This window comes from Atractosteus spatula, unplaced genomic scaffold (assembly GCF_055471065.1).
Source record: "Atractosteus spatula isolate fAtrSpa1 unplaced genomic scaffold, fAtrSpa1.hap1 Scaffold_7, whole genome shotgun sequence".
NCBI classification, from domain to species: domain Eukaryota; kingdom Metazoa; phylum Chordata; class Actinopteri; order Semionotiformes; family Lepisosteidae; genus Atractosteus; species Atractosteus spatula.
In genome coordinates, this window is record NW_028296901.1 from 72501 (window position 1) to 85090 (window position 12590).

General features: G+C 55.4%; 4 non-coding genes and 1 pseudogene across 4 annotated transcripts; all 5 read left to right on the forward strand.

The window, feature by feature from the left end:
- The first annotated feature begins 720 nt into the window (after positions 1–720).
- Positions 721–911, forward strand: LOC148805487 (U2 spliceosomal RNA). Its single transcript, XR_016090172.1, has one exon. It is a non-coding gene; the product is annotated as a U2 spliceosomal RNA (small nuclear RNA).
- Positions 912–1704: 793 nt separating this feature from the next.
- LOC148805488 (U2 spliceosomal RNA) lies at positions 1705–1895 on the forward strand. Its single transcript, XR_016090319.1, has one exon. It is a non-coding gene; the product is annotated as a U2 spliceosomal RNA (small nuclear RNA).
- Positions 1896–2699: 804 nt separating this feature from the next.
- On the forward strand, positions 2700–2890 carry LOC148805489 (U2 spliceosomal RNA). Its single transcript, XR_016090173.1, has one exon. It is a non-coding gene; the product is annotated as a U2 spliceosomal RNA (small nuclear RNA).
- Positions 2891–5407: 2517 nt separating this feature from the next.
- LOC148805490 (U2 spliceosomal RNA) lies at positions 5408–5602 on the forward strand. The gene has a single exon (XR_016090244.1). It is a non-coding gene; the product is annotated as a U2 spliceosomal RNA (small nuclear RNA).
- A 6118-nt stretch (positions 5603–11720) lies between these two features.
- Positions 11721–11897, forward strand: LOC148805491 (U2 spliceosomal RNA; annotated as a pseudogene).
- The last annotated feature ends 693 nt before the right edge of the window (positions 11898–12590 follow it).

Sequence of the window (12590 nt, forward strand, 5' to 3'; positions counted from 1 at the left end):
TCGTCCATCTGTGTGTCTCTGTGTCTCTCTCTCTCCCCCTCCCCGTTCCCGTGCTCCCTCCGTGCACTTTCCCGCGCCTCGACTCTCTCGGCAAGCAGGCCGGCCCCCTTTTCGGCTCCCGTGCGTTTTCCCTCCAAAAAACTTAGTTTTTTCCTCCTTTTTCCAGGGAGGCAGGCGTGGTGTGTGTGTGTGTGTGTGTGTGTGTGTGTGTGTGTGTGTGTGTGTGTGTGTGTGTGTGTGTGTGTGTGTCCCCGTCCTTGCAGGCGGGCCCCTTTCGACAGCCGGCCGTTTTCCCTCCAAAAAACTTAGTATATACACCTTTTCTTTCTTTTTTTCGGCAGGCAGGCAGGTGTGTGTGTGTCCCCGTCCCTCCCGAGAGAGCGCTGCCCCTTGCCTCTGCCCGCAGGTGCCGACGGTCCGCTTTCGCTTGCAGCTCACTCGGCACGGCTGCTGCTGGTGGGAGGGGCCTAAGCTAAGGAGGCCGGCCGGCTGGCGCCCCCCGCGGCTGCGGTCGTTGTCGGGCCGTTGACAGGAGATCAAAGAGCAGGGCCCCCGCCCGGGACTGGCGGGCAGGCAGGCGAGCAAGCAGGCAGGCAAGAGAGGGGGAGAGCGGAGTCCGGGCGGCCGGCAGCCGCGTGCGGACCGGGCTCCAGAGGCGTCGGCCTGCGCCGCTGCGCGCCAGCCGGACGCCCGCGCGCCCGCCCAAGGCCGGCGTCGGGCATCGCTTCTCGGCCTTTTGGCTAAGATCAAGTGTAGTATCCGTTCTTATCAGTTTAATATCTGATACGTCCCCCATCGGGGGACCACATATTAAACGGATTTTTGGAACAGGGAGCTGGATCAGGAGCTTGCTCCGTCCTCTCCACGCATCGGCCCGGTATTGCAGCGCCTCCGGGAACGGTGCACTACCTTCTCTCAGCGGTGAAAAGACAGACGTAGCTAGCAAGCAAGCGAGGTGGACCGGAGCTCCTTCCTCTCCGGTCTCGTCTCTCGTCCATCTGTGTGTCTCTGTGTCTCTCTCTCTCCCCCTCCCCGTTCCCGTGCTCCCTCCGTGCACTTTCCCGCGCCTCGACTCTCTCGGCAAGCAGGCCGGCCCCCTTTTCGGCTCCCGTGCGTTTTCCCTCCAAAAAACTTAGTTTTTTCCTCCTTTTTCCAGGGAGGCAGGCGTGGCTTGTGTGTGTGTGTGTGTGTGTGTGTGTGTGTGTGTGTGTGTGTGTGTGTGTGTGTGTGTGTCCCCGTCCTTGCAGGCGGGCCCCTTTCGACAGCCGGCCGTTTTCCCTCCAAAAAACTTAGTATATACACCTTTTCTTTCTTTTTTTCGGCAGGCAGGCAGGTGTGTGTGTGTCCCCGTCCCTCCCGAGAGAGCGCTGCCCCTTGCCTCTGCCCGCAGGTGCCGACGGTCCGCTTTCGCTTGCAGCTCACTCGGCACGGCTGCTGCTGGTGGGAGGGGCCTAAGCTAAGGAGGCCGGCCGGCTGGCGCCCCCCGCGGCTGCGGTCGTTGTCGGGCCGTTGACAGGAGATCAAAGAGCAGGGCCCCCGCCCGGGACTGGCGGGCAGGCAGGCGAGCAAGCAGGCAGGCAAGAGAGGGGGAGAGCGGAGTCCGGGCGGCCGGCAGCCGCGTGCGGACCGGGCTCCAGAGGCGTCGGCCTGCGCCGCTGCGCGCCAGCCGGACGCCCGCGCGCCCGCCCAAGGCCGGCGTCGGGCATCGCTTCTCGGCCTTTTGGCTAAGATCAAGTGTAGTATCTGTTCTTATCAGTTTAATATCTGATACGTCCCCCATCGGGGGACCACATATTAAACGGATTTTTGGAACAGGGAGCTGGATCAGGAGCTTGCTCCGTCCTCTCCACGCATCGGCCCGGTATTGCAGCGCCTCCGGGAACGGTGCACTACCTTCTCTCAGCGGTGAAAAGACAGACGTAGCTAGCAAGCAAGCGAGGTGGACCGGAGCTCCTTCCTCTCCGGTCTCGTCTCTCGTCCATCTGTGTGTCTCTGTGTCTCTCTCTCTCCCCCTCCCCGTTCCCGTGCTCCCTCCGTGCACTTTCCCGCGCCTCGACTCTCTCGGCAAGCAGGCCGGCCCCCTTTTCGGCTCCCGTGCGTTTTCCCTCCAAAAAACTTAGTTTTTTCCTCCTTTTTCCAGGGAGGCAGGCGTGGCTTGTGTGTGTGTGTGTGTGTGTGTGTGTGTGTGTGTGTGTGTGTGTGTGTGTGTGTGTGTGTGTGTGTGGTGTCCCCGTCCTTGCAGGCGGGCCCCTTTCGACAGCCGGCCGTTTTCCCTCCAAAAAACTTAGTATATACACCTTTTCTTTCTTTTTTTCGGCAGGCAGGCAGGTGTGTGTGTGTCCCCGTCCCTCCCGAGAGAGCGCTGCCCCTTGCCTCTGCCCGCAGGTGCCGACGGTCCGCTTTCGCTTGCAGCTCACTCGGCACGGCTGCTGCTGGTGGGAGGGGCCTAAGCTAAGGAGGCCGGCCGGCTGGCGCCCCCCGCGGCTGCGGTCGTTGTCGGGCCGTTGACAGGAGATCAAAGAGCAGGGCCCCCGCCCGGGACTGGCGGGCAGGCAGGCGAGCAAGCAGGCAGGCAAGAGAGGGGGAGAGCGGAGTCCGGGCGGCCGGCAGCCGCGTGCGGACCGGGCTCCAGAGGCGTCGGCCTGCGCCGCTGCGCGCCAGCCGGACGCCCGCGCGCCCGCCCAAGGCCGGCGTCGGGCATCGCTTCTCGGCCTTTTGGCTAAGATCAAGTGTAGTATCCGTTCTTATCAGTTTAATATCTGATACGTCCCCCATCGGGGGACCACATATTAAACGGATTTTTGGAACAGGGAGCTGGATCAGGAGCTTGCTCCGTCCTCTCCACGCATCGGCCCGGTATTGCAGCGCCTCCGGGAACGGTGCACTACCTTCTCTCAGCGGTGAAAAGACAGACGTAGCTAGCAAGCAAGCGAGGTGGACCGGAGCTCCTTCCTCTCCGGTCTCGTCTCTCGTCCATCTGTGTGTCTCTGTGTCTCTCTCTCTCCCCCTCCCCGTTCCCGTGCTCCCTCCGTGCACTTTCCCGCGCCTCGACTCTCTCGGCAAGCAGGCCGGCCCCCTTTTCGGCTCCCGTGCGTTTTCCCTCCAAAAAACTTAGTTTTTTCCTCCTTTTTCCAGGGAGGCAGGCGTGGCTTGTGTGTGTGTGTGTGTGTGTGTGTGTGTGTGTGTGTGTGTGTGTGTGTGTGTGTCCCCGTCCTTGCAGGCGGGCCCCTTTCGACAGCCGGCCGTTTTCCCTCCAAAAAACTTAGTATATACACCTTTTCTTTCTTTTTTTCGGCAGGCAGGCAGGTGTGTGTGTGTCCCCGTCCCTCCCGAGAGAGCGCTGCCCCTTGCCTCTGCCCGCAGGTGCCGACGGTCCGCTTTCGCTTGCAGCTCACTCGGCACGGCTGCTGCTGGTGGGAGGGGCCTAAGCTAAGGAGGCCGGCCGGCTGGCGCCCCCCGCGGCTGCGGTCGTTGTCGGGCCGTTGACAGGAGATCAAAGAGCAGGGCCCCCGCCCGGGACTGGCGGGCAGGCAGGCGAGCAAGCAGGCAGGCAAGAGAGGGGGAGAGCGGAGTCCGGGCGGCCGGCAGCCGCGTGCGGACCGGGCTCCAGAGGCGTCGGCCTGCGCCGCTGCGCGCCAGCCGGACGCCCGCGCGCCCGCCCAAGGCCGGCGTCGGGCATCGCTTCTCGGCCTTTTGGCTAAGATCAAGGTTTAAGCCGGCAAGCCCGCAATTCCGAGGTCTTAGTCCAGGGGGTCGGGAAGGCGAGGAGAGGCCGGATGGACTGGATGAACTGAAGCAGGGTCGTGGAGCGTGGAGCCAAGGATTGATGCAGTGCTGACGAGGAGAATCGGTGTGCGGAGAAGGAACGAGACGGTGACGACGGCGGTATTTACCTGGAAGGATTTTGGAAGGAGCGTTTGAGAGCGTTGGCTGGAGTTGGCAGGAACGATGGCTGGGCCTTTTGGAGCGAGGAAGGAGCGGAGGAAGAACTCCATCCGTTTCCTACTCCGAGGACGAGGAGAACCCGGAACCTGGAAGAGAGATGAGTTTAAGAATTTGATTTTGAAGCAGTGTTTGGGTGTACGGATGTCGGATGTGTTTTGTTTACAGGACTTTTGCGATAAGGGTATTTTTGATGTGACTTTGGTTTCCGAGACTTTGGTATATGATTTATGGGAGAAGATGCAAGTACGGAAAGAAGAGGCTCCTTTGAACCTCTTCAGTTTTGAACCTTGGTTTGCGGGCAATGTGCAACGTGTTACAGTTTTTGTGCCGGATCCTTTCGTGTCAGAGGAAGATATTGCTGGTTATTTGAAGAAGTACGGGATTTTACATGGAACGGGAACGAAAGAACAGGATTGGGAAGGTGTTTGGACTGGCAAGAGGACTTATTGGATAAGCTTGTTTCGGGATGTGCGTTCCCCAGACGGGTTATCGCATCCGCCCGGGTATTTTGGAATAGGGTCCGAAACGGGGTCCCTGGTTTATCCAGGTCAGCCCATAACATGCAGAAGGTGTTGGCAGTTTGGACACTATGCGAGAGAGTGTAAATGTAAGAGATGTGCTCGATGTGGACTGCAGACTCACGCGGAAAAGGATTGTGTGCAATGTTTTTTCTGTGGGGAATATGGGCATGTTTATAGGGCTTGTGGGGAGAGAAGGGAAATGTTTGGGATTATCGACCAGAAGACAGAGAGCAATGGAATGTCGAGCGAGGAAGGGAGTGTTGTAGGACAGGATAGTGGGAGTAGTGTGGAAGGTGGAGTTGTAAGGAGTGAGAGTGAGGTGAAAGGTGCGGAAAGCATTCGGGGTACGAGTGTCGGTGGAGAGCATAGGGCTAAGGAAGTGTGTAAGGAAGTGAGGGAGAATGGTGAGCAAAGGAAACATAATGCGAGTGAGAGTGATCAGTGTGATGAGACGGTAAAGATAAATGCAACGGAGAGGCTGAGCGGAAATGTTGTAGTAATAAAGAGGCGGAGGAGGAAAATTGTAGAGAACGGAAAAGGTGTGGCGGGAAGATTGGAAGAAAGAGAAGCGAGTGGAGAAGGATAGTGTAGAAGAATAAGAGTGAGGAAGGGATGATTTGCATAAAGGGTGGGATTATGGAAATGAGACCTGTTTGGGTTGTGGGGATAAAGGTTTTTGGCAGGTTAAAACATGTAAGAGGTATAGGGTTGGATTTTGGGGTTTTAAGTTTGAACAGTAATGATTTTGTGTGGTTTATGACACGTTTGACGATGTTTGGTTTATGACAAGTTTTCAGTATGTTATGTTACCATGAATTGGTGTATGGGTCCGTTATTGTGGGTTGAGTTTGTATTTCTTTATGTTTTATTAGAATTCGGTACATTGTACTTCTGTATTTGGTTGAGAATTATGTGAATATGAAAATAATGAACTTTATTGAACTGTTTTTCAAATAAAAAAAAAAAAAAAAAAAAAAAAAAAATCTGTTCTTATCAGTTTAATATCTGATACGTCCCCCATCGGGGGACCACATATTAAACGGATTTTTGGAACAGGGAGCTGGATCAGGAGCTTGCTCCGTCCTCTCCACGCATCGGCCCGGTATTGCAGCGCCTCCGGGAACGGTGCACTACCTTCTCTCAGCGGTGAAAAGACAGACGTAGCTAGCAAGCAAGCGAGGTGGACCGGAGCTCCTTCCTCTCCGGTCTCGTCTCTCGTCCATCTGTGTGTCTCTGTGTCTCTCTCTCTCCCCCTCCCCGTTCCCGTGCTCCCTCCGTGCACTTTCCCGCGCCTCGACTCTCTCGGCAAGCAGGCCGGCCCCCTTTTCGGCTCCCGTGCGTTTTCCCTCCAAAAAACTTAGTTTTTTCCTCCTTTTTCCAGGGAGGCAGGCGTGGCTTGTGTGTGTGTGTGTGTGTGTGTGTGTGTGTGTGTGTGTGTGTGTGTGTGTGTGTGTGTGTGTGTGTCCCCGTCCTTGCAGGCGGGCCCCTTTCGACAGCCGGCCGTTTTCCCTCCAAAAAACTTAGTATATACACCTTTTCTTTCTTTTTTTCGGCAGGCAGGCAGGTGTGTGTGTGTCCCCGTCCCTCCCGAGAGAGCGCTGCCCCTTGCCTCTGCCCGCAGGTGCCGACGGTCCGCTTTCGCTTGCAGCTCACTCGGCACGGCTGCTGCTGGTGGGAGGGGCCTAAGCTAAGGAGGCCGGCCGGCTGGCGCCCCCCGCGGCTGCGGTCGTTGTCGGGCCGTTGACAGGAGATCAAAGAGCAGGGCCCCCGCCCGGGACTGGCGGGCAGGCAGGCGAGCAAGCAGGCAGGCAAGAGAGGGGGAGAGCGGAGTCCGGGCGGCCGGCAGCCGCGTGCGGACCGGGCTCCAGAGGCGTCGGCCTGCGCCGCTGCGCGCCAGCCGGACGCCCGCGCGCCCGCCCAAGGCCGGCGTCGGGCATCGCTTCTCGGCCTTTTGGCCAAGATCCAAAAAGTACGTGGCAGGCCCGCGGCTTGAGGACTTGGCTGGGGGACGAGAAGGGCGACGGCGGAGAAGAGGAAGAGGAGAGAAGGCGCGGCGGAACCTTTTTTGAAGTCCGGGATACAGACGAGCCAGGAGGAGGGTCGGAGTCTTTTTTCTTTTGGAAGGATCGGGCGTCTCCAAGGACTGGTGAAGGCGATCGTCACCTTGCAGCGCGGCCTGGGTTCTCCTCAGCTCAGGGGTTACCCTGTGCTGGGGAGCCAGGCGATTTCCCGGGGCTTTTGTGACTTTCTTTTGCCGGCGACATGGAGGCTAGGAACTGGAGGGGTCAGCCTGCAGCAGGGCCTGGACTGAAGAACACCATCCAGTTCCGGTGGTTGGGTGATGTTGGCCTGATGCCGGGGAGAGAGGACTTCTCCCGGCATGTGTTGATGCGAGTTTTGAGCGTGGATTTGAAGGATGTGTTTTGCGTGCAGAGTTATGTCTCTCTGCGATTTTTCAATGTGACCTTTGAATCTGCAACGATGTACTGGAATGTGTTTCGGGCGGCCAGAGAAAAAAAGGATGCTGGACAATTGGAGAACTTTGAAGTGGTGGGACTTTGGGCACAAGAGGACAGAGTGGTGACGGTGCACATGCACAACCCTTTTGTGTTGGAAACGGACATTTATGCTTTTCTGAGTCGGTATGTGGAAATCTTGAACGATGGGTGGATGTTGAGGGATGGGGTGCGGGTATGGACGGGTCGGTGGCAGTATAGAGTCCGGTTTCAGCCGGACAATTCGTCGAAGGATGGTTTCAGGCATCCACCGGCTAATTTTTTCTTGGGTTCCAATCAGGGTTATTTGTTTTATGCAGGGCAACCGAAACTGTGTAGAAGATGTGGGGGGGAGGGTCACTTGGTGGCAAATTGCACTAAGATGATTTGTCGGAGGTGTGGGAAGGAGGGACACGAGGTGAGGGATTGCGAGGAGAGGCCGAGGTGCTCCTTGTGTAATGAGGCGGGACATTTGTTTAAAGATTGTTTTGAACGGCAGCCGGAGAGGGTAATAGCTCTTCGCACCGGACTAGCAGGGTTCCAGGAAGACGAAGGGACGAGCGAGGAGGAGGAGGAGGGAGTGCAGGAAGGTGGGGATATGGAATTGGGTGGTACAGAGGAGGAAGTTAGGAAGGTAGGGGGCGCAGGGAGGGGCAAGAAAAAGAAAAAGGGTAGGGGGAAGGCGAGGGAAGAGGGGGACGGGTTTAGAAGGGGTGGGGAAGGGGTTACAGTGGGGGAGGATAGAGATAAGGGAGCTGGGTTACCGGTGGAGGGGGGAGAGAGGAGTGAGGTTGAGAGAGAAGTAGCTGAAGATAAGGGGGATGGGGCGGGGGGTAGTGGTTTGGTGAGCGATAGGGTAGAGGGCACTGGGGAATCTGGGGACAGGGGAGATTTGGGAGAGGTGGGGGGGGGGGTGGGTTCTGGGGATCTGCAGGATATGGAGATGAGTGATGGTGACAGTACAGCAGAAGAGGGAAGCGGGGGAGATGACTTTGAAACAGTGGTGGGGAAAAAGAAAAAAAGGAAGCGGAAACAGAAGGACAAGCCTGGAGGGGAGTCGCTCTCGCCTCCCAGGTCAATAACGAAAGTTATAGGAAGGGAGGAAGCGGGTGAGGGTGGAGGTGTTGCTATGGAGGCCCCAGCTGTAGGGGGCGAGAGTTGGGGTAATACAGAAGATAGGTTGGGGGAGTGGGGCGGAAGCCAGATAGGTCATATCTGGTCTGCTAGCTCTCCGAGTAGCGTAGGCAGTTATGAGGGTCCAACACACGACACGGCTAATATAGAGGAATTTTTGAGTAGTGCGGATTTTAGTTAATAATGCAACAATGGGTTTTTTTGCCTTTACTGCAAATGTGAGAGGGTTGCAGGATAAGGTGAAAAGGACGGCGTTTTTTATATCTTTGAAGTCCGTGGTTTTTTCGGTTGCATTCTTACAGGAGGTTCATTTAAAGGATAGGAGAGATATAGGGTTTTTTTCTGAGGAATGGAAGGAGGGGGAAGCCAGATGGAGTGTGGGTGGGGTCCGTTCGTCGGGAGTGGGGATGGTGTTTAATGGGAGGGGGTGGGCGGTGGGCGATGCAATGTCTGTGTGGCCAGGCCGAGTGCTGTGTGTGGATGCGGAGTGGATGGGCGTGTGCTTGCGGTTAATCAATGTTTATGCCCCAGTGAACCTTAAGGAGAGGAAGGAATGTTTTGAAGCCATAACGCCACTGCTTTATACAAACCGTGTGGTGTTGTTGGGGGGAGATTTTAATGTGTGTTTGGATAAGGGGCGTGAGGTGGATTTTACAGGACAGTTTTGGGGGAGGGTAGTGAGGGAGTTTGGCCTGAAAGACGCGTATAGGTGTCTTTTCCCTAACCAGCAGGGATGTACGTGGAGGAACTCGCGGGGTGTCAGGAGCCGATTAGATTACTGGTTTGTGCCCCAGGGGGTGCGGGTGGTGGGCATGGTCTTGCGCCCATCGTGGTTCTCTGATCACGATGGGGTGCTGTGTGAGTTGGAGCTCGGCACGTTGAGCTTCGGAAGAGATGTGTGGAGGATGGATGTGACAGTTTTGCAGGATGAGAATTTCAGGAGGCAGTTTCGGGCATGGTTCAGGGAATGGGTTGGGTTGCAAGGTTGTTTTTCATCTTTGGTTGATTGGTGGGAATGTGTTAAAGGAAAGATCAGGGTGTTTGTTGGGGATTTTTGTAGAAGTGTTAGGAGGAAGGATATGAAAGAGGTGGAGAAAGCTGTGAAGAGGATCGAGATGTTGTATACTAGGGAGAATGCAGGGCAAGCCATGGATCACGGTTTATTGAGGGCCTTAACAGCCCGTTTGAGAACCCTTTTTGAAGACAAAGCTCGGCGATTTTTGGTACGTAGGTGCCAGAATTATATTGACCAGCATGAGACGTGTTCTGCCTTCTTCTTTCAGCAGGTGAGGGTGAGACAGAGGGGGACAGTGATTAAAGCATTGCGCACTAGGGACGGTGATGTGGTGCATACGAACACAGAGATGGTGGAGTGTGCAACAGAATTTTATTCCAAGCTGTTTGAGGAGAAAGTGGTTGATGAAGGACTGGGGAATTATTTCTTGAGTTTTCTGAGAAACCGGTTGTCTAGCAGTGTGAAGGAGACCTTGGAGAAGCCCCTCACTTTAGAGGAATTGGAAAGTGCTCTAAAGTCTCTCAAGGATGGGAAGGTCCCAGGGGTGGATGGGCTCCCTAGGGAGTTCTATGCCGCCTTTTGGGATCTGCTGGGACCAGAGCTCCTTGCTGTCCTGAATGAGATCTACAGGGATGGCAAGTTGAGTAGGACTATGAGGGATGGTTCGATAGTGCTTTTGTTTAAAAAGGGGGATATGACGGACTTAAAGAACTGGAGACCAATCACCTTGTTGTCCACGGATTACAAGCTGGTTGCTAAGGTCCTCGTGAGCCGTTTGAGGACTGTGATGCCGGATTTGGTACATTCGGACCAAACCTGCGGAGTCCCGGGGCGATCGATTTTTTGGAACCTAGTTCTGGTCAGAGATGTGATCGCATGGGTGGAAGCTCAGAGGATCCCTTTGTTGCTGGTGAACGTGGATCAGGAGAAGGCTTTTGATAGAGTTCATCACGGGTTTTTATTTAGGATTTTGGCACATTTAGGGTTTGGGGATTTTTTTTTGCGTTGGTTAAGGATTTTGTACACAGAGGTAGGTAGCAGGGTGGTGGTTAATGGGCATAGGGGGGAGTGGTTTTTGCAGTCTTCTGGGGTGAGGCAAGGGTGCCCTCTGTCCCCCTTGTTGTATGTGCTGTTTGTAGAGGCTTTGGCATGTTGCTTGAGGGCAGACCCGGCGGTGCATGGGTTGTGGCTACCAGGGAGCGGAGGTGAGGTACTTAAAATCCTGCAGTACGCAGACGACGCCACACTGTTTTTGACATCTGAGAGTGGTGTGAGGCAAGCGCTGCACAGGTTCGGGCAGTTTGCAGCTGCCTCTGGGTCCAAGCTTAATGTGCAGAAGTCGGTGGCAATGGGGTGTGGCGGGTGGAGTACAGTGTGGTCGGTGCCGGGCGGGCTACAAGAATCTGAGAATGGGGTAAAGATTTTAGGGGTAGTTTTTCAAAAGAAAGGGAACGAGTTGCTTAATTGGAACTTGGTGTTTGCACGAGTGAGGGTGAAGTTTGGGTTGTGGAAGTCACGGCGGTTGTCCTTCTTGGGGAAGGTGATTGTTTTGAAAGCCGACGTTTTGCCAGCTTTAATGTATCTGGCTTATGTATATCCATTGCCAAAGACCTTTAGGAGACTGTTGACACGGATGGTCTTTGAGTTCATGTGGGGAGGGAAATATGAATACGTCAGGAGGGACATCATGTATATGGAGGTCAGTGAAGGTGGGAGGGGGGTCCCCAACTTCTCCCTCAAACTAGACTGTGTGTTTTTTTCAGGGTTGTGTAGGGTTCTTGGTGGAGGTGCTGGGGGGCGGTGCAAGAGTTTTGTGTGTCTGTGGTTTGAAGAGTGTATGAGGACAGTGTATGGGTGGTCGAATGCGAGGCCGCATGCAGCGTCAGCTCCCGCTCATTATAGGAGAGCGAGAGAGTTGAGGAAAGAAACGTTTCCTTTTGGGGACAAGGATGTCTGCCAGGACCATAGGAAACTGTATACATTGGTGATGGAGACTCGGAAGGTTACTCCGGTAGTATTGGGTATACGGACGGAGGTGTGGACCCGTGTTCAGCCTAAGGGGTTAGATCACGGCTTGATGGATCTGAACTGGAGGATCGTCCATGACAGATTGCCAGTGCGGCAGGTGCTTTATAGGCATAAGCTGTCTAAAACTAGAACTTGTCCAAGGGAGGGGTGTTCTGCAGAGGAAACAGTGCGGCACACTTTTTGGGAATGTGTTTTTGTTCGGGGACTATGGGGGGAATGTCAAGATGTACTGTTACAACTGTGTCCTCTTTTTGTTTTGTCATTTGATGTTATAAGATGGGGGTTCGTGTGCACTAATGTTTCATTGACAACAAGATTTCTGGGCTGGCTGCTTGTAAGCCTAGTTAAACAGGTGGTTTGGGACTCCCGTGAAGACACAGTCAAGAGGAATGTCGAGTGGTCGGTGGGGAGGGCAGTAGGGAGGGTAAAGGGGTTGGTGCGAGGGAGGGTTTTGAGGGATGTGCAGAAATATGGCTATTTTGCTGCCAGGGAGAAGTGGAAAAGCCTTTTTGAATTCTAATAGGTGGACCTTTGTTTCTGTATAGTGTTGTACTGTTGGTGTGTTGATTTGCTGTGTGTGAAATAAATTTTGTTAAAAAAAAAAAATCTGTTCTTATCAGTTTAATATCTGATACGTCCCCCATCGGGGGACCACATATTAAACGGATTTTTGGAACAGGGAGCTGGATCAGGAGCTTGCTCCGTCCTCTCCACGCATCGGCCCGGTATTGCAGCGCCTCCGGGAACGGTGCACTACCTTCTCTCAGCGGTGAAAAGACAGACGTAGCTAGCAAGCAAGCGAGGTGGACCGGAGCTCCTTCCTCTCCGGTCTCGTCTCTCGTCCATCTGTGTGTCTCTGTGTCTCTCTCTCTCCCCCTCCCCGTTCCCGTGCTCCCTCCGTGCACTTTCCCGCGCCTCGACTCTCTCGGCAAGCAGGCCGGCCCCCTTTTCGGCTCCCGTGCGTTTTCCCTCCAAAAAACTTAGTTTTTTCCTCCTTTTTCCAGGGAGGCAGGCGTGGCTTGTGTGTGTGTGTGTGTGTGTGTGTGTGTGTGTGTGTGTGTGTGTGTGTGTGTGTGTGTGTGTGTGTCCCCGTCCTTGCAGGCGGGCCCCTTTCGACAGCCGGCCGTTTTCCCTCCAAAAAACTTAGTATATACACCTTTTCTTTCTTTTTTTCGGCAGGCAGGCAGGTGTGTGTGTGTCCCCGTCCCTCCCGAGAGAGCGCTGCCCCTTGCCTCTGCCCGCAGGTGCCGACGGTCCGCTTTCGCTTGCAGCTCACTCGGCACGGCTGCTGCTGGTGGGAGGGGCCTAAGCTAAGGAGGCCGGCCGGCTGGCGCCCCCCGCGGCTGCGGTCGTTGTCGGGCCGTTGACAGGAGATCAAAGAGCAGGGCCCCCGCCCGGGACTGGCGGGCAGGCAGGCGAGCAAGCAGGCAGGCAAGAGAGGGGGAGAGCGGA